Below are 19,117 nucleotides of genomic sequence, written 5' to 3'. Positions count from 1 at the left end.
AAATGCAGAATAAGCAGTGTGTCAATATCAATGTCACTTTTTTTCGTTGACTACAGTTCCTTCTATGTCCTATTTGTTCTCTAAATGAGCCAAAATTGTCAGAAATTAACATCAATGTGCAGATATAATCTTAATATGAAACTTGTTTAAAAAAAATGATAATCACAATAATACAGACTTTGTCCCAAAGAAATGAATATATTTTTAACACATTTAAGTAATGTTAGGTCTTTTCTTTTTAGGCATTACTTGTAAATAAACAAATCGAATTAAGATTTAAAACCAGATTAAACTTACGAATTAACGTTTTAGAAAACAAATAATCAGATTAATCAATATATCAATACGAAATAAGTTGAGATGTTGTAAAACTAAAGAATGAAATTCTAACTATTTTGTGATTGGTTGCATCTCTGAAAAAGAAAATTCAGACTTGTAAATCGCTTTTTTAAGCTTGCCGTTCTCAGACATGTGATTGGCTGTTGTGAACGGCGGTTATTCTTCATTATTAACTGCAAAATCGTGCTTTAAAACTAAAATAAATAAAAATTTAAAATTATGTAAAAGATTTGAATGCCCTAAATGTCTTCCCTGAAAGATTCTGAATGAATTGATTCCTTAATCTTAGATTTTCATCACGTAGTTAAAAAGTTTTTCAGGGGACAAAATTAACTGCAAAAACTTTTTTTTAGAATAGAGAGATATCACTATACATAAACATTAGAAATTAGTCTTCAGACTACAGACCTAGTCAGACTCTAATACTTCAAGTTAAGTCAGGTATGGAATTTTAGTTTTAAAGATACTAACCAAGTTAAAATTTTGCTAATCACTAATTTATAACAATAAAAAATTCAAAGATTATTTTAAATGCTTAGAGAATTAATGTGAATAACTTTTGGTGACTGAGACAAAAATAATAACGAGAATGATTTAATAATAATAATAACTATAACGATTTAATAATAATAATAATAACGATTGAAATAATAATAATTTTAAATAAAAAAGAAGGTTTGGTTAAGACGTAATTGCTTCAAAAATCAAAGGTTTCGAATTTAAAAAGTAATTAGCATCTATGGAGCGTAATAACACTAAAATCTCGATTAACCGAACCTCTTTAATCTGTATACCTCTGATAACAGAAGACGACTAATCAATAGAGGTTTAACTTACATTTCCTTAGCAGTTATAATATTTTTCTATTTCTAATTTGTGAACAAATATTTAACTTCAAATTTATGTTAAATTATATGCATATATAACAAATATCGACAAACAAATCGAGCAGATTTCAATTGTGTTTTTTATGTTTTAAATTTCAAAGCTGCTGAAGAAAAAAAAACTAATATCACTTTTTTTTGCTGGAGCGGAAATGGAATTAGGACATTTTGATTAGACAAATTTTTCTGAAAATTATGTTTGCATACTATTTGCTCAGCTGAGAAAATATTTCTTTTTCATTAGAAACCAGTTATTTAAGACAGCTTACACAGACAGTAGAAAGTAGTTTTTTTCTACATATCATTCCAATAAAAGGAGTGAATTCAACAGATTCTGAAATTAAACTTCGGAAACCTACGAGTATTTCCTAAAAATTAGTCCATTTCTATAAGATGATTATATTAAGTACACTGTAAAACTTCTAGTTCAAATTACGATAAAAAGCACCGGCACTCAGGGTGCAGGCGCTTTTTACCGTAAAATCCATTTTTTACAGGAACAAGTGGCGAAACCAAAAATCTGATATATTGTAGTTTTTGCAGTATTAATTACCGTAAAATCTCTGAATAAATTTAAATAAATAAATCTTAATATAAAATTTCAGTGGAATATTTTACGGTTAAAAGTAGTTGAGTTTATTGATTTCACCCTGAGTTTATTGATTTTGAAACAAAACTTTTGAAACTTACGAACGTTCTCTGAAACTGAGTTTATTGTCTGAAATACACTGTAAGAAATTCCAGATCAGATTACGATAAAAATTACCAACTCTCAGAATGCCGCTACTTTTTACGGTAAAATCCATTTTTAACGGAACATGTTACGGAACAAAAAATCTGATAAACCGTAATTTTTATAATAATAATTACCTTTAAATCACTGAATCACTCTATTTAAATAAATAATACTGTAAAAATTAAGGTATAATATTTTACGGTAAAATGGATTTAATGGAACTTATTACCGTAATTTGTCCCGGAATTGTGCAGTGAGCAGTTTTATTTTGCTACCATCTGTTTTAATGAAGGATGACACGTTATCTTTCTTTCTTTCTTCTTCTTTTTATTTTATTTTATTTTCAATGAAAAATGATGTGCATTATAAGTGGTTCGTAGAATCATTGTGCGAACTGTAAGATAGACATCTTCAATGACTATTTTGTTTTCTGGAAACATGCTACTACTACATTCTTTGATGTACATAAAATAAAAAAGTAAACTCGTTCGTCACATAACTCGCAGAATTATAAGATTACATCGAAACATTTCCCTATTGAAAGGAATTTTGGGTAATCCCGATAACTTCAAGGTTACATAATGTTATTCCAGCCGCATTTTAAAAAAGATAATAGTTAAAATAGACTTAAAGGAAATTGCGATATGTATTGGGAAATAAACATCTCACTCGGCAATAGATATTGCTGTTAAATTTATTGAAGTTATTGGGATTTAGCTTTAGTATTTGGTAAGTATATAAAATTTGAATTAATGTCTTGAATGATTATTGATGACACTTTAGCCCACTAAGCGTTAGTTCCGATTCTTTTTTCAAACTTTCGAATGCAGGTTTGTCGGTATCATAAAACCGGTTTCTCCCTTGTCAACCTAGAAGAAAGTAGACCTCCACACGAATAACCATAAACCCGATCCTCTAAGAGTCCAAACGTAGAAATCCGATCCTATAATAGTCCAAACGTAGTGACATAATTTCTATTTACTCCCTACTGTGCAGATTATTTTCGCTACGTCGGACTACTAAATTGATCCGTGCAGAGGCCTTCCCTCTTCTAGGAGGTGTTGTTTCTCAATTTTATTGAATGGGAAAATAGTGAGAAACAGGAACAGTTCTGTAGAGTTTTAAACAAAGGCTCAGCTTTTCGAGGATCACCTTGAATTAGATCTAAAAGAGTAAAGAGTTAAAGAAAAAGAACTGGAAATAAACTGACAAAAATTAAAATAAAGATACTTTCATATGTTCAAGGAATACAAAGAAAGAAAGAAACCACACGAAGAAAAAAAATAATTTAAAAGTATCGTACTGTAATAACATTCCTGGTAAAAAAAAAAAAAAAAAAAAAAAAAAAAAAACATTATATTTTTAATTAAATCAAAATTTACTGTATGTAAGCCATTTATTTAATAATTTTTTACCTTTCATATGGCAATGGTTAACAGGATAATCTGTTTTTCGAAATTTTACTTCTTATTACGACACATTTATTAAAAAGGTCAAAACAGAAAAGTAAATTTGACCAAATAAATAGTTTTTAAGCCATGTTCTAAGGTATCATAATAAAAACTCCAAAGTGTACAATATTTGCCAAATTTTATTACACAATATCAAACCATATTTAATTGTTAGTTTTACCAAAACCATAACCTAAATGCTATGTTGGTGTTCCCATAGATGCAGAAAAACGGTAAAACTAACAATATTCTGGTAGTTTTTACCACACATTTTTCTCAGTGCGTAAATGGTTTCATACTTGCACAAAATCTGCAGAATCAATATTTTCTCGCAAAAACTGACATTTGTTCCAATACACTCCCTCCAAACAAGCAAAACTTTTTATGATTAGCTTTTCATTTCTAATTCTTTCAGGAATCTTTTTTATTATTTAAAGTACAGGGAGAAATAGTGCGGATTAAATTTAGTTTTAATGAATAGTTTGTAGTAAACATATACATGTTAGGAATTGTATAAAAAGTACAGTTATTTGGGTAGATTTAATTTTCCAAGTTTTCCCTTCATTGAACAATATTAACTGACCATGTGCATAATTAATTTTTTCTCTTAATCTAAGGATGTTTTATAGAGTAAAACATAAGTATATTTATCCTTTATCTTTTTTTAAAATTATTTTTATCAAGTAATTTTTCGTAAATCAAATTTATTTTATTTTCGTACTAACACAGTTTTAAAAAATTTAGACAGCTTTTCAATAAATAATTTTCTCATACACTTTGTAAATAGAGAAGGCGTCTCAATGTTACGTGACTTTCCCATTCTCCAAACGTTTCCCCTCTCCGTTACCATGGTTTCTACAAATCTTAACTTTCCCCCATGCCAGTTCAATACAGCTTCCCGAGGAGGTAAGAAATAAGAAAGAGGCATGCAGGTGGTGAATTCCTGTACTTTTGCTTCAGGATACACAGAGGTGATGTGCTCATGCTAATGCTTAAGTACGGAAATTTACCTCCTGCATGTCTCTTACTTACCGTTTGCTCCCTCTGCGAGTGATTTGCCAACTGAAATGTACTTCAGTAGGAAAGCAGCAAGTTTTGCCCAAACCATGGTAGCTGAAGGGGGGAGGAGTGTAGAAAGTATGGAAATACCGTTGCCTTGAGACTCCGAATTTATTTTACAAAGTAACAATATAGAACGTTCATGAATTAATTTTTTTGCTGAATTTTAAAACAGTAATTGTAAAAGATTAAACAGATTTGAATGTTTTTTGTACACTATGCTTACGCAGAATAATTTCATGTCCACGCGAGGGTTTTCAATAATAAGAATTAAATTATTTTGATAAACTTCCATTTGAATCAAAAATATTTTAAATACAGCTATATTTTATACAATGTATTTTTTTACAATTGTATTAATTAAGTTACTTATAACACGCACTGTATTCTAAATGTTATTACCCCCAAATGTGTATCTTTAACCGCAGAGGAAGTAAATAAATATATAGGCTGAATTATCTATTCCATCTAAGATTTTATAATTGGTTTGCAAATAAACAAAAATATTTTTCAGCTTCTCGAATGTTGTACCATGTTGCATTAACCTACATTTTAAAACAACAAGTTTATTTCCGGTTGATGACAGATAAAATGACTATGGACAAAATTTGTTTTTTTCCTTAATGATGCAAATATTAACTTACAAGATTAAATAAACTAAATTATAATTTCATGAACTTAGCCAAACTTAAGCCTTTTTTCCACTTCATGTTTAGTCAATCAGCAAATATTTAAATACTATTTGATCTATCAAGAACATATTAGGATTATTTAATTTTTTTTTCTCCTGAGAACTCTTTTCTTTTATCATGGTTTTAATTGCTTCAGTTTCCGTGCATGTTATATGCTTCCTTTAAACATTATTATCATTTTCTTTACTGCACTCCGCTCCACTGGAATGACGCTGGCGAACATTGCACTACGCCACGAAGTGTGCACATTGCACGTAAAGATTTTTTTTATTATATTTTATTTTTGTAGCTAGGAAATATTTCACGCTTAAATATTACCCACAGGCGTAGCTTGTCCCGACTCACAAGACACATTACGCGAGTTAGAAATGTATTTTTAGTGGTATTAATCCCAATCTAGGGGAATGAAATTTTGTTCTGGAAGTAAATGGAGTATTAGCTATGGTGACAGTTTGAGGCAGATTGTGCGGTTGCCAAAAAAGCTTTCACGCTGAAAGCCGGCTAAATACGGAGCTGGTACAGACGCTCATCGCGCGTTCACACCTCATAGAAGCGAGAAGGCATCCACACTGAAGCGAGAAATGCGATTCCTTAATAGTCCGAATGTTATGATATCTTTCTTAAACCCCCACTGCACAGTTCAGTAGTACAAACGCTGTGTCATATTTCTTATTTATTTTCCACAGCGCAAGATTATCACGTTATCTCGGGTTACTATAGTCTGTCTAAGAGCAGAACCCCTATTATCATTCATCTGGATCATCGGGATGGTGAATATGGCTACGAGGTTTAACTATTTCACGTAACCTCTACTTGAAATAGTTGAACCTCGAAATCGATATTTGACACGTAATCAATAGTTGGATCGACATTTGAACGTATTTTTGTTCGGGTCGGCAAGCGAGAAGGAGTCAGAGTAGAGGGAAGCTCTTTAAATGTGCTACTTTTTTTATTTCCATAGCTGCAAACGGTGTTGGACTTAATGGTGAGGGGAGTTCTTTCGATAGACAAACTATAAATTAATCTGTTCGAAGTCTTTCTCTCTTCTAGGAGGCATTGGTTGGTGCCGACAATTAACTACGATATGAGCCGGGATGGTTCAGGAGATAGAGCCTTCGCCTTTCAACGAGGTGAACCGGGCTCAAATCCCAGCGATGGCTGACTTATACGAACTCCGCATCCGGTTTACACCGTCCACAGCGCTGACGTAAAATATATTTTGTTTTAGATGGATTACGAATTAGAGTCCTCTTGCTATCAGACTAACCGTGGGAAGTTTTCGTTTTTTCTACTCCCCATGCGTCGCAAATGCGGGTTAGCTCCACCAAAAAGTCCCCCACGAAGACAAATTTCTCCCAATATTTCGTCCAGGAGTTCCCTTGTCTTCTGGATCGGGATCAAAGTTACAAAGCTAGGTAATTGAACATTAGCAGTCAGAATTCCGAAAAATTGAGTCGGCTGTTCAACAACGGTTATATAATAAAAATAAAATATGCAACGCTAGTAACGAAAGGATTAAACGCCTCCACTCCCTTTCCTTCCATCTACTTTAGAAAATATACAGAAATATCTTTCTCTATAAATCAAAAACATCTAATATCAATTGAATTACTCGAGTAATCGGAATAATCAATTGACCAATAAAGAAATAAATCAATTCCAACAAAAAATAAGTTACGTCGTTAGGTAATTTACTTTATGCCTAAAGAAAAATAACTTTGAATTATCACTAGGATGACAGTAACATAACTATTGCGTCATTATATGAAAAAAAAATTCATTATGACGCTTCAAGGCGCTCAAGAAGTCATAGGTCGAACAGTTAGTTCTTCGGAAGATGTTTGCCCATCATCTTGATCTTTAAAAGATCTTTGCTTTTAAAACCAGTTTCAACACTCATAAAATGTTTTTCCCCAATATTGGCGGCGAAAAAAAATGTAGTTTAAACTTGGCGACATTTAAATGATTTTTCTAAGCTGCAGAATATACGAGTAGTTAAGAACAATTTGATCAACAATTATTAGTTCGTTTATAATTATTCAAATTGCTGCTGATATGTTTATAATTATTCAAAAGTATTGAATCAATATTCTTTCGAAAATAAATATTTATAAAACTGTAGTTAAATATTAATGATTTAATTCCGTTTTCTCAATTATATAGCTTTATAATATCATTTGAACACTTAATTTAATTGGGAATACTTTGTCCAATGATTATGAAATTATTTATAAAAAGTAAAATTTTCAAACAATTTCCGATGGGTACTAGTATGTTTATAGTCCTAATTCTAAAGTATATAATTAATATTTTTTCGTAAAACTAACTATTTATAAAACTAGTTTGATGATTTTTAAATTTTCTTTAAACTATTTAGTTTTAGAATGATATATAAGCAATTATCCAAATTGAGTATATTAAGAAATTACGTGTTATAAATTATTTTTATCGTAATGTAATTGTCATTTGGTATTAACTTGTTTATAACAGGAATTTGAAAGTTAAATAATAAATTTTTTTCAGAGAAAAATAAGTAGCACTAACGGAAGACAATAATTAAATAACATAATTAATCTAAATTTTATTTGTTTGTTCATTCAGTTTTATTTATTTATTATTATTTTTGCAAAATTATATAATGTTCTAAAATTTTTTTTGAACTGTAAGTACATTTTTTAAAAAAAAATATTACAATGAATTGGTTTTTAATTTCTTTTCTCGTTGTATGAATAATATTAAAGTTTTCAATAACTAAAAATATGGCACATCCTTTCTAACTATTAAATTATTAATGGTAAAAAATAAAAATATTTATTAAACACTTCGATTCACGAGGTAATAAATTTAAAATAATGATACAAAGAATTTAAATTAAATAATACAAAGAAAAATTTTTTTTCAATAGAAAACTATAAAATATGGATTTATTTATATATATATATATATATATCTTTATATATATATATATATATATATATATATATATATATATATATATATATATATATATATATATATATATATATATATATATATATATATATATATATATATATATATATATATGTATGTATGTATGTAATGTGTATGAAGCATAAATTTTTAGTTTTTGAAAGTAAAAATATTTTTTTATAAAATCTTTAAACTAAATATTGGACAGCATTTATATGCTCTAATTGCCCAAAATTATAATTTTTTTTTATCTAAGTTTAAAACCTATCAACTGGCATAATAATTAACTCAATTTCAGAAATTTGGGCAGTATTTATGTTTAAATTTTCTATACAAAGTTTCATTATTTCTAAAAAATGTTATTATGTAAAAATTCAATGACATATTTTGCAATAAATACAGGTTTGACGGATTTCAAAAATTTATAACTGCGAAAAAATAATTTTTTTCAACAAATAGTGTGAAAAGTTTACATTTACCACCCAAACTTTCAGTTTTTAATTCAAATTTTTTTCAACAGATGGTGCTGCAGATAATTAACATCTAAATCTAAGTAAAATTCTTGAAAATTGCAAATTTGGAAATTTTAATATATTACCATTTTCAATTGTTTTCATTGATTCTTTCAAAAATTTTTTCTTATCGAATCATTTAAATTGCATTTAAACGCACTATCATAAATACTCAAAAACAGCATTCGTCAACATAGAAAGAATAGTCGAAGGGATTTGCAGCGTCATCTGCCCAAAAGGTTTAAAACATGATTTTGTCTTAAATTTTTTTTAATTAATTAGTATATAAGTGAATATCTCTCATGCTAAAATTAATGTTAAATAAATTCGGAAACTAAGCAATGTAAGAAATAAATCAAATTCTGAAATTCTGGCTATCGATGGCTATAAAGTTCAAAGATATGCAAAATAACTTGCAATTACATAATAAAAACAAACTAAAAAATTCAAACTCCAGAATTAAATCTTCCCGCCACAATAAATTGAATTTGAAACTAACATTTGAAAGCAAATAAATGAAAAAAAAAATATATAAATAAATAAATTCCAAAATTTTGCTTCTGATTTCAAAAGAATTCATAGAAATAAGAAATAAAAACTTATTTACTAAACGATAATAAATCAAAATTTCAGGTCAAAAAATTACATCAATGTAGATTTAAAAAAACTTAAAGAAAATAAAATTGATTTAAAGGAAACAAATAAAAAAAAATTAATTCTGAAATTTTTAAATTTTTGTTCCAGTTTGTATCTTCGTAATTTCGAAAAATAAAATCAAAGAATTTGAAACAAAATAGGTATACTCTATATGAATAATTTAGCAATAAATTAAAAAATAAAACTTGAATTTAATATTAACAATAACATAAAATTACATTAAAAAATACAACTACTTAGAAAGCAAAAAAAGGGAAACTGAGGCCCAGCAAAATTATCGCTTAACATATTTAAATAAAAGCTGAAATAAATTTATAATTCAGTAATTAAAAAAAGCAATCGAAATTGGAATCGTTGACAATTTTTGTACCTAAAATTTTGGTAAATTCTGAGTTTTCTAATTTAATTGTAGCTTTGTGATTTCCACAGAATTCTAGGAATAAGAAATGAAAAATGTCCCACACAACAATTACTTAATGAAATTAAATTAATAGAAATAAACCAACTGAACTTTTTTTTAATAAAATTACGCCAAATACCAGCGCATCTCGCCAAATAAGATTAATTCTTCATCTTACAAGTCAGCAAATCATTAAATAAAATTTATACAATCTATCAGCGGTAAAACTGAAATCGTGTTTCTAGATTCCTTCTTTTCCCCGACCAGCATATCGTGCATCCCGATCAGAAAAAAAAAGATAACTTTCTCGCGTTCCTTCCGATTTCTAAGTCAGGCGAATGAAAAATATATTAAAAAAGTAAAAGTAGGCCATACATTTTTGTCCATCCTTTCGGCCTTCATTTTAATGTGACAACTCTATATTTATAGTTATTTTCGTAGAGCTCTAACATTGTTTTACTACTAAGTAACTGATTTGTTGAGGGAAAAGTAGGTTTTTCAGACAAAAAACAGACTCGAAACGTGCATTCATAATCCACTTTTAAAAAGCAAAGTACAGCTTTATAGTTTGGTGAGTAAATCAAATATTTATTTTTTTGTTTGATTAGTAATAAAGTTATATTTATGTAAATCAATAAATTTTATTATTTCAATATTACGTAAAAAGTTATATTTTAGTTAAAGTAATATTTTGCTATTCAATAAATATATTGTAAACGTAAAGTAGACTTTCTTCAAAAATATTAAAATATGTTACTATGCATAAAAACATTAGTATATTAGAAAAAATGTAGTTTTATCTGTTTGTGTTTTTCATTTTTGTATCAATGAAATATTTGTTTACTGAAAATATATTTTAAATTAAAGTTAACGTAACTTAAACTAAACAGCAATATCTGAATATTCGAAATATTTAACTGGATATTTTGAAGATCACGATTGCTGTACAATCATGAACTTAAACAACTTCCATGCATCATACTGAAAGTATAGTTTGAATTAATGTAAATCTAAAGTAAACTGAATTGTATGTGAATAATAGAAGCATTTAATTTGATATTTCGTAGATCACGATTGCGTCTATCATGAACTTTAAACAACTTTTTTGTACCATGCCCTTTTTATCTAAATTCTTTTTTTTAAGCTAAAACTTGACATATAAGTGCTAGATTTAAAATTTTGAATTATGAACAATAGTTTGTTTACAATTAAAAAATATAAAATATGTTCATTCCGTGTTTTTTAAAGATAGTTGATATCTGCGGATTTTAATTCGAAGTTTTTCAATATATTGTCGATTTAATTCAATTATTGCAAATTTAAATGACATTTTGTAAATTAAGTTGTTGAGTTTAGCTATGACATCTTCAAATCATCCACTTGCTTTCTGCAAAAGAAATCATTTCACTTTTTGTTACAAGCAAATTGAACTCGAATACTTGTTGTAATCCGTCTAAAAAGTTATTTTTCCTATGCAAAAAATTCAGATGGTTTTATTAAGTTTTTCAATGAAACAACTAATATTGAAATATTAATAAGTAGTAGCACAGACACAATTGACTTCAAATAAAAATGTGGGCAGTGGTAGCTTAGTGGTTAGAAAATCGGACTGCGAGTACGTACATGCGATATACCTGCTTGTGAAATCTATGAAATCGAAAATCCTGTGGTCTGTCGCTGAGCAACATCACGAGTACAGGGATCTGGAGAAAATTTCCTTCCCCTTCAGGTCTATGTAAAAATATAGGAATTGGCCTCACAAATTGGGATGGCATGTCTCCTGATCAACCTATGGTATGTTTCCCAAATCTTCGCCAATAAACGATTGTGCAGCTCTAGGGCTACGTAAATAATGTACCCACCTTCCTAGCTACAAGTAAAAATGTAAAATCGAAACTAATATGGAAACGAGGATAACAACGAGGTTTTCGATGCATTTTATATGCAATAATAGGTAAAAATGGACTATTTTGCAAAATAATACAATACCTTATATTATCTTCTGGTAAATATGAAAATCTAGATTCTCCAGTGCAATTACTTAGTTTATTTTCCTGATTTTCTTTCATGTGCATTCCATCAAATTTCTTTCGCTTGATAGCCTTTGTAATATTGACTCATACTCTCTTGTGAACTGAAAATGTTTTTTAATACATGTGGTAAAAATTCCACATTTGTTAAAAATCATTGCATGCATAATTATTACATGCACATGTATTGATATTATGTTCTAATTTTTCTAAATTTGATTTAAAGTGATATTGATCTCTACGCAAATATTATAATATCTGTCTAAAATTTGAATAAAAAATCGAGTTAATCTTAATTTTTTTCCTTTTGTTCCCTTCTGTTAAGATCAAATTGCATACATTATATACCAAGTTGTTTGCATTAAACTATGCATTTAATCAATTAAATACCTAGGAAACAGTTGTGAGATGGAAAACTTAATTTTTATTATTTTTCTTAGTAATTTTTTATTTGCCTTTTTTCCTTTTATTTATTAACTAATTAACGTATTCTTTGAAATGCTAAAAAAATATTTTGTTTCACCCTTTTAGGATTATGAATGTAGAATTAATAAAACTGAAATTCTTTGTGAACCCATTTTAAGAATTCAGTAGTTGAAAAGATCGCGTTAATGAGAGAAGTGTAATATATATCAAGGGAAAACAATCACCTGTACATGCACCAGTCTTATAATAATTACTAAGACATACATTAAAATCAAAACTAGTGATCTTCTACCAGACGCAATTTTATGTGTTTTCTTTCCGTACAGCAGAAAATAAGATTAGAAAATAGATAAGAAAATAAGATTATTTTATTACGAAATTGCAACGTAAATATCATTAAAAAAGTCATGTAATTTTTCAAAAAAATTATGAATAAAAATTATGAATTAAGAAATCATAATCTTTCATAATCAAAAAAATTATGAATTATGAAATCGGAGAATTTAGTAAAAGGTTGAGCTATTCTAAAATGCCAAAAAAAGCGATAAAATATGCGGAATTGCAAAAAAAAAAAAAAAATGGTTTACTTCTAATGCTTTATTATAGCAAGAGTAGCATTTTCTTCAGATGGTGCTACCAGTAGTACTTTGGTATGACCTTTCCTGTTGCTCCCTCATTCCCCTAACAGCCCGTCACTTTTTCCCTCATTATTATTTACTCAGATGCGGCTAGTCTATTATGGAAACAGGATCATGTTACCCCTCCACCAGTTATTTTTATTAAAAAAATTCTTTGTAATATCCAGACCATAACATAAACGCTATTTTCTCTCTCTCTATATATAAAATGACTGTGTCTGTGGGTGTCCTTTATAGACTCCTAAACCATGAAACCAAAATCTATGAAATTTGGCATACAGGTAGTTTGAATCACGAAGAAGGTCGCTATCGACATTAGAGCATTCTACGACGAACTGTTCGAGCGGTATAAGCGGAAAGCGAATTTTGCAATTTGTTAAACGTTAGGCATTGTTTTAAATTTTACTGAAGACCATTTAATTTTTCGCATATTTTAAAAATAACAGTGACAATTACTAGCTTGTAGCTCTTTTTGATAAGAAAAATACTTTATTTTACTTATTTAAATATTTAATTATTTTATTACTAATTACTTATTACTATGTCAGATAAATTTAATGTACGTGGCAGCACGCGGAGTCCTTTTTACCAAGTTTATACTTCTAAAGTTGTCTGATACTAAGCGCTTTTATTTAATTTATAATATTTCTTTTAAAACGTGTTTCTAAAAAATTATTTACTTAAAATCAACGGTAATTGGATAATAGAAAAATATTTACGTATTTAAAGGCAAAATTACTGGGAGTGTGGTACTAAATTTTTAGGAGAAGCATAAAAAATCACCATATTATTTTTGACGCCCGATATTTAATTAATTTAGGTAATATATGTATATTGAAATGAATTAAATAAGATATGTACTAGAAAGCAAAAGTAACGGAGTAAAATTATTTATTTTTCTAGAAGAATGGTAAGAAATCGTGATACTATCATTGCGAACAAGGATGTTTAATTAATGTAGGTAATATTTTAATTGATTTAAAAAAACTTACGCACTGAAAAGTAAAAATAATGGAGAAAAAATACTTATTCATTTTGGTGAGAGGTAAAAAATCTTCATGTTATTATTGACACGAATGCCTTATTAATATTGATAATAGGTAGTAATTTAAATAAAATAAGCTATGTGCTTAAAAGAAAAGTTTAAAGAGAAAAGTTTAATAGGGAATTTGGTTAGGAAAACAGTAGAAAATCGTCATTCACAGATGTCGCTTAACTAATGTGTACTACTGACGGCAATATGTGTTACTGGTATTATGTTACTTGGTGCAGTTTTAATAAGAATTCTTCAGCGGGTTTTCTGTAGTTTAAGAAAATATTTTTTTCAGTCTTAGCAAAGATACTGCATTAATATTTTAATGACTAAGAATTGAAAGAACATTTTCCATCACTACTTATAAATATTTTAACAGTATATGAATGGTCAGAAAGAAAAATGGTCATATTTCAAAATCCTTATCAAGCTCTAGGAAGATTCTTTCGCTATTTTTTTTTCCTTTTTTTTTTTTTTTTTTTTTTTTTTTTTGAAAAAAATATTTCGATCTTAGTTGGCCTATCACTGACATGTATTTTGCACAAAATTCAAATGTTGAAAGACTATGCAATAAGTATCAAATATTCTAATATAGGTATAAAATATTATATTGATATATTTGCTGATTATACAAACAACACCAATACTACTCAGTTTTATAACTGATACTTTGGATATGAGTTTCATACGGCCTCTCGAAAGGGATATGTATCGGAGGGAATTATTTGATACCGGTAAATTTTGATTAGCATGAGTTGACCACGGGCAATAGCATCATGCCAAGTGATGCTAAAAACATTTTATCTTTATTCTAATGGGATGATCTACAAAAACGAATTTTGCTTTCTTCAATAACGCAAAGCGACCAAAATGGGCAGCAAAAAATACTAAATATTTTTAAAAGTCATTCTAGCTTTTTTAATTTAAAAACTTAGTGGAAGAACCAGGTAAGTGAAATTTTCAGAATGAAAAAAAAAAGTTTTGTCCGAACTATTTTATAACTAATTTGTTAAAAAGCAGGGCTAATAATACTTTGCTTTATTTACTACTGCCTAATTTGAAAAAGGAAGCATTCCAGCATACTTAAAACTGATGTAGAATACTCATATTAATTTTAAAGGGGAAAGCAAGAACAGTTCTGTTACATTAAACATACCCATATTGACACAAACACTTTTTTTAATTTTCTCTGAGTCATTAATTCCCCTGAAAACTTCGTTTACCTGGTTCTTCTATCAAGCTCTTTAACACTGTCGGTATATACTTCGCAGTTTTGAGCACGATTTCGCAGTGTTTCTCAGTACTGATTTATTGATTCCTTACTTTTTTTTTTATTCACCCCGTGCGAGAAATAGGCTTACGGACATTCACCTAGTAAAGTTGATAAACGAAAGTAATTTACGAAATTCTCCATAACTCAATCGAAACAGGGGAAAAAGAAATCAAAAATATTTGAGCTAGGAAGTGTTTTTCCCTTTTCGATCGCATCAAGACGTGATAAACGAATCATATATATTTTTTATAAATACATTTAAAAAAATTATACGTCCACATTAAACTACATCAATCTAAAAACGTACAAAATGCTGAATTTTAATAACAAAATTTTAAAAATAATACTAGCTCCTAGGTTAGACCATAAATATATTTACTTTTTCAGATATTTTTGCACTGTAGGAAAAGCAGAAATTAATTAGTTTTTAGTTTCATGAAAAATAGGTAATAAATAAGCCCCTTTTTGCTTACAGCGGTTAATATACTCAAATAGTATTTACTATTCCCCATTATAAACTGATTTTTTTGAATAATTAAATTAATGAAAAATCAATTAAACTTTAAACTTTTTAATAACTTTTAAAATATATAAATTATTTGTCCGTTTTAAAGCCCAGATATTTTTTTTTATGGCAAAATGGCATATACAGTTTAAAATTATAGCTTTGCTTCTAGAGTAAGGCACATTAACCGAGGCTTTTTATTTTCTTAAGCAAAAGTTCTTCTTAAAACCTTGTGAAAATTGCGGTGGAATGTTTCATTTATGCAAATGTCACATCTGTAAATATTTTGCTTGCATGTTTTGTTTATTTGATTTTTTTTATCGAAAGAGCAAATCTGTTTATCACTGTATTTACAAGCAGTAGATAAATACCGGTTAGAAATCTGTTTTTTTTCTTAAGTGAAAAATGTTTTATAGATGTCTAGTTCACAACTAAAACTTAAAAATAAAATAAATGCAGAAAAAATAATTTATGATGTATGAATAAATTACTGTTATTATGCTGCCATGAAGTTGCACTACTTTTACAGACAACTCGTTATTAAATACAGTTTTAAAAAGTATGCCAGCTGGAAAGTAACTCATTGAATAATTCATTGATTGACATAATATCAAGTTGATTTTTTAATCGAAAAAAAAAAAACACTTTTTAAGCATATAATTTTCCTTATTTTAATTAATATTTTCCAAGGAGGAATAAAACGATTTTTTTTAAACTTTTTATTTATCGAAAATTTATTGACAATTGTTTGCAAACAAATACAAAACTGCTTTGTAATTTTAAACATTTTTTTACACTAAAGCAAGATTACATTTTAGACATTTACAATTTACATTTAGACATTTTACATTTTAGGCATTTAACAAAATTACATTTTACATTTTAGCAAAAATTGTTTTTGAAAATCGATATTTAATGCTAATCTGTCTGTCCAATGTTCGGACTGACATGAAATGTAGATAGTGAAATGCAGATAGTTTGAAGACTATGAGAAGTAGATAGTGGACTCCTTAGACCCACTGTTTTTCGTGATTTTATTTATTTATTATACCAGGTTTTAACTTAACTTTTCATGTCTGTTTGGACACATTTAAACCAAAATGGCATTTTGGTCCTTTTTCCAACTAGATAGGCAATATTAGTCAAAAATTATTTATATACCAATAACATTTTATGCGAAACCAAATTTTAGCCACTTTTCGACTTGAGCAAACTAAATTAAACAACAAAAAATACAAAATTTAAAAAAGTTTAATTCCGTAATTAACTTTTACTTCTTCATAAAATTCTCATAATTTTCGTTTTAAGTTAAACGAGAAAAAAAATCCCACATCTTTGTCTACTTGAAAATGATAAGAAACTCCTTTCATTTTACAATTCAGTATCTTCGATATTCTCTTGTGAGTGGGTGGATGTGTTAAAGAAATTTGTAATTGCAATACCACATTGTAAACAGGTTTGAGATTGCTCATCAGCAGTTACTCTCTGACCACTGATAGCCCTCCTGTTACGCATAAATGAGATCTGCTTAAGTACATGTAAGCAAATTAATTTAATAATTATCTCAAATGAAATTTGATTATTAATGTCTAAAAAAACAATAAACCTCAACAAATTAAAAAAAAAATTATGTTCAAAATCAACCAGTGTATTTTTTGCAATTAGTATATTTCTTCAGAAAACTAGTGGTGGTATGCTTTCAAGATGTTTCAATGATCATCAAATGATGGTTTTTGTGTCGTATAAAGAAAAACTTAATTCTGTAAGAGAATTCCATCTTGCTGAGAAATATCATCAAATGATGTTTTTTGTGTCGTATAAAGAAAAAATAAATTCTGTAAGAGAATTTCATCTGGCAGAGAAATAAAACCAATCGACTGACGTTATATCAATATGAAAATTTCTTTTTGATTCATGAAGGATGGCAGAACAATAAATTGGGATTCAATCCCATTAATTATTTTTCCGTGATTGCGTCAATATATAAGAATGCTTAGCAGATTCATTGTCTGTCATTTCACAGTGGTTGATATTTATCTTCCGGTAGCTAATAGATGAGTATTGCATAAATAGGGAATCTCACAAGAAATTTCATTTATTCAAAAAAATTAAAAACTTAAAGGAACGGATAATATAAATTATGGTTATCATTTTTGTGGTGATTACTAGATAAGATTGGAATTCAGATGGCGTATTTCCAATAATATAATAATTTTTTTTTACAGCTAACGTCCAATTTCTGTAAAAAGAAAAATTACATTTTGTGAACAATTCAGTTTTCTATTAAGCGGACAAGATATACTAATTTGAATTGTTTTCATTAAGATCGGTAGATAATGTTAGTCATACGACTGGTAACCCAGTAGCTAGAGGGTCGGACTTTGGTCCAGAGGGCCGAGGTTTTATCCTGGACACCCACGGAGTACATGTGATATACGTGCTCGTAAAATCTTTGGAATCGAAAGTAATGTATTTGCTCGCTGAGTAATGCCAAGGGTACAAGAATCGGGAGAAAATTTCCAACCCCTTCATATCTGTTTGAGGAAGTCTCCTCACAAATGAGATCTCTTCTGATGTAGATCAACATTGTGAGGGCATGTTTTCGGATCATATCATGGATGTTTCCCACACCGTCTCCAATATCCCATTGCGGAGCTCAAGTGCTATGTAAACCATCAAGTACTTACCTACCTAGTCATACTACATCACCAATCGCGCAGAGAAACCAGATGTTCGGTGCTTAGCACCTTCTATGCTTCTTCATGATTGGATATCTAATAAAAGATTAGAAAGAAGCAACCATTATTCTTTGTGGAGTCTAATGTGTTAAACTGATAAAACTATTGCATCTCTAAAGCTAATTTGAATCCTTTGTAAAGACCTTTTGGTTCTAGATCCAAAAAAATACAGATTGTATACAGAAAATTGCAATGGACATACTAAACGGTGTTTCCTCTGATCCCCTGATGATTTTCATACAAAAATAACACATTTCATTGAATAATAAAAAATAATATTTAAGTGGTGACTTTGTTAATGAAGCACCAAATAACTTCACTATCAAGATTAGAAACCAAACCAATGCTACGTTTTTCATTCACATCTTATTATATTGAAGAGGCCATTAGGGCTCCAGATTCCATTACTGCCTTATGAAGAAATCTGCATTTTGTCTTACAGTCATAGTTTTGTTAAAAATAAACACATCTGTTCCCGTTGTTGTAGTTGTTTCCAATGACACTTGCCAATATCAGCAAGACTGCTTGGAGAAACCAAGTGAATCTAAGGTAGTTTGTGAGTTCTATATTTTTCAGCGACAAACACATCACAGCCCGTTTACAGAGGGGCCCTATTCATGCGCCCATTCATTCATCCACAAATCGTAATTTTGACCTGAATCAGAGAGCGATCTATCTCCAATTCAAAACCCCCAGAGATATAATTTATTACAATATGGTGGACATTGTGACCCCACAGATTCAACGAGCTCCACTCCCCATTTACTTACGCCCTCTTGGACATGGGCCCAA

At 28.7% G+C, this 19,117-nt stretch overlaps 1 protein-coding gene across 2 annotated transcripts in view; it reads left to right on the top strand.

Annotated features, from left to right (window-relative positions):
* Positions 1 to 691: 691 nt before the first annotated feature.
* Positions 692 to 19,117, top strand: part of LOC107444059 (putative sodium-dependent multivitamin transporter) — a 54,215-nt gene continuing 35,789 nt past the window's right edge. The window contains exon 1 of one of the 2 annotated variants that reach the window (XM_016058125.4): positions 692 to 780. The gene's annotated coding sequence lies outside the window, so the exon portion shown is untranslated. Of the gene's footprint in view, positions 781 to 9,847; positions 10,254 to 19,117 lie in introns of those variants that run through there. The other variant, XM_016058122.5, reaches the window with a different exon arrangement.

This window comes from Parasteatoda tepidariorum, chromosome 6 (assembly GCF_982258835.1).
Source record: "Parasteatoda tepidariorum strain Cologne lab strain chromosome 6, Ptep-v5.0, whole genome shotgun sequence".
Lineage (NCBI taxonomy): Eukaryota > Metazoa > Arthropoda > Arachnida > Araneae > Theridiidae > Parasteatoda > Parasteatoda tepidariorum.
The sequence above is the reverse complement of the archived record's forward strand: the minus strand, read 5'-3'. Positions and strand labels throughout refer to the sequence as shown.